At 80.2% G+C, this 2,500-nt stretch overlaps 1 non-coding gene across 1 annotated transcript; it reads left to right on the top strand.

Annotated features, from left to right (window-relative positions):
- Positions 1–2,184: 2,184 nt before the first annotated feature.
- LOC136002904 (5.8S ribosomal RNA) lies at positions 2,185–2,337 on the top strand. The gene has a single exon (XR_010608013.1). It is a non-coding gene; the product is annotated as a 5.8S ribosomal RNA (ribosomal RNA).
- The last annotated feature ends 163 nt before the right edge of the window (positions 2,338–2,500 follow it).

Below are 2,500 nucleotides of genomic sequence, written 5' to 3'. Positions count from 1 at the left end.
CAGGGCGTCCCCGGTCGGAGGGCGCCGGCGGCAGCGCGCGCAGGAAGCGGCGGGGGGCCGCTGCGGGTGAGGGGCGTGACGAGCCCCGCCGGCCGAGGCCGTTCGGGCCCGCGGGGGAGCGGGGAGAAGCGGTGAGCGGCGGCGGCGGGGCGGCTGGTGCGAGCGGGGAACGGAGAAGGGCCTTTGGGGTCGGGGGGGGCGGCCCCCCCGACCCCTCCTCGCACGCGAGCGGGCTGCGGCGGAGCAGCCCGCTCTCTCTTGGCAGCGCGAACACGGGCCGAGGCCTCCGGGCGTTCCGGGCTGGCGCGCGGCGCCGGCTGGCGAACGGCGGCGGCGGCTCCCCCCCCCCCCGCTTCCCGCCGCGCCTCTTCTTCTTGCCCGGAGCCCGGTGGAAGAAGAAGACGAGCCGGCGGGCGGGAGGGCTCGGCCGCCGCCGCCGCCGCCAACCTTCGGGTGGCGCGCGAGGCCCCCGCGCCGGGTCGCGTCCCGCTCCAGCGGCGGGCGGCCCGAGCCGCGCCTCTCCTGCCGGGTTCGGTGCCGGGCTACTGAGGGAAACCCCGGGTCCCGGGCCAGGAGGGCGCAGGTGGTGGCGGCGGACGTTCGGGCGCGCCCCCGCGGGCGGACGCTCCTCCGAGGGCGGCAGCGGGGGAGGCACCCCCGCGGGGCCCAGCAGGTCGTTTCCCTCGCCCCAGGGCCAGGTACCTAGCGTCCGCGCTTCCGCGGCCCTCCCTTCGGCGAGCCCGGGGGGTCGAAGGCCGCGAAGCCGGGCGGCGGTTTAAAGACTCGGGTGGCTCGGCGCGGCCCGCGAGGGGGTCGGGCGGCGGCGCGAGGCGGCGGGTTGCCCCCAGGGGGGCGGGAGTTGCTCCCGCGAGGCCCCTGGGAGTCCGTCGCCCGCTCGTCGTCCTCCCTGAGGCGGGCGGCCGTGCCGGGGAGGGGGTCCCACTGCCCCCCCCTCTCCGCGGTCCGGCCTCGGCGGAAGTCCGGGCCGCGGCGCGTTCGGCCGAAGGGCCGGCTCGCCTGCCTCGAAACGGGCGGCCCCGGCGGGAGGAAGCGCCGTCTCCGGCGCGCGCTCTCTCTCTCGCCGGGGCGGCGAGGCCCCGCGGCGGGGTCTCGCCCGGTAGGTCCGCGGGGCCCCACCGCCCCTCCGTGCCGTGGGCGCCGCGCGGCGCTCTCCGCTTCCCCCCGCCTCTCCTTGGCCCCCCTCGGCCGAGCGGCTCGGCGGTCTCCGGTCGCCCGCCGCCGTGCAGGGCGGCACCCCGGCCGAGCGGCGGCGGCGCCGCTCGCCGTTAACGGTCGTCCGGAAGACGCCCCCCGCCGCCTGCGGCCGGCCCGGCCCGGGCCCCGACCGTCGCTGTCCCGTCGCCCTTTCCCCGGGCCTCGCTCGCCGGGCGAGGCCGGCGCGCGCGGGCGTGGGCGTCGCGCTCCCGGTCTCTCCGCCCGCCAACGGCGGGGAGAGCCGGGCGCCGCCCCCGCTCCGTGGCCGTCCGCCCTCGGGTACGGCGAGCCGCCCTCGGGGAAGGGGGCCCAGGCGAGAAGCGGCGGCGGCGGTCCCGGGAGGGGCGAGCCGCGCCGGCGCGCGGGCCGGCGTCGTCCGGCGGGCCGCGGGCGGTGCGCGTCGCTGGCTCGGGTGTCCGGCGGTGTCCGCCTCCGGCGCGCGGGCGGCCGAGCCGAGGGAGCCGTCTCTCCGCCGTGGCGGGGGGTGAGGCGCGCGCGGGGGTGAAGCCGGCAGGCGTCGCGGGGCGTAGCCCGGCGTTCGGAGGGGGGCGCGTGCGTGGACCCGCGGGCCGCCCGGGCGCCGCTGCTCCCCGCAGCAGCGGCGTCCGCGCGCGCCGATTCGAGGTCGGGCGGTCGGCGCGCGGCCGGTGGCGCGCCGCGGCTTTCCGCGCGGAGGCCGGGCCGAGCCCGGGCGCCTGGGCCGCCTCCGAAGCGGACGAGGGGCGTGTGTCGGGAGCGCGTGCTCCCCGCCCTCGCCGCTCGGGGTTTTGGGCTGGCCGAGGCCTTCTTCCCGCGTTCCTTGGCAGCCTGCCTCTCTCGCTGTGCGTGTGCCGGTACGGTCAGCCGAGGCGAGGCCCTGACGCCGTCGCGCCGCGGGGCGGGCGGCGGGCCGTCCTCAGAGAGAGGGGCCGCTTTTCGGCGAGCGGTCCCGGCCCCCCCGCGCGCGCGGGGCGGCGCCGAAAGCCAGACAACTCTTAGCGGTGGATCACTCGGCTCGTGCGTCGATGAAGAACGCAGCTAGCTGCGAGAATTAATGTGAATTGCAGGACACATTGATCATCGACACTTCGAACGCACTTGCGGCCCCGGGTTCCTCCCGGGGCTACGCCTGTCTGAGCGTCGCTTGACGATCAATCGCCGGCCGGGCCGCCGCCCGCCTCTGGCGGCGGCGGCCGCAGGCAGCGGCGCGGCTGGGGTTGCCTCGCAGGCCCGTGCGCGCGCGGCGCCTTCCTTGCCGCCGCGGGGTCGGGGATCCGTTCCCCGCAGCCCGGCGGCGGCGGCGGCG

The sequence above is a fragment of the Caloenas nicobarica genome, unplaced genomic scaffold (genome assembly GCF_036013445.1).
Source record: "Caloenas nicobarica isolate bCalNic1 unplaced genomic scaffold, bCalNic1.hap1 Scaffold_722, whole genome shotgun sequence".
NCBI classification, from domain to species: domain Eukaryota; kingdom Metazoa; phylum Chordata; class Aves; order Columbiformes; family Columbidae; genus Caloenas; species Caloenas nicobarica.
This window is presented reverse-complemented; position numbering and strand designations above follow the sequence as displayed.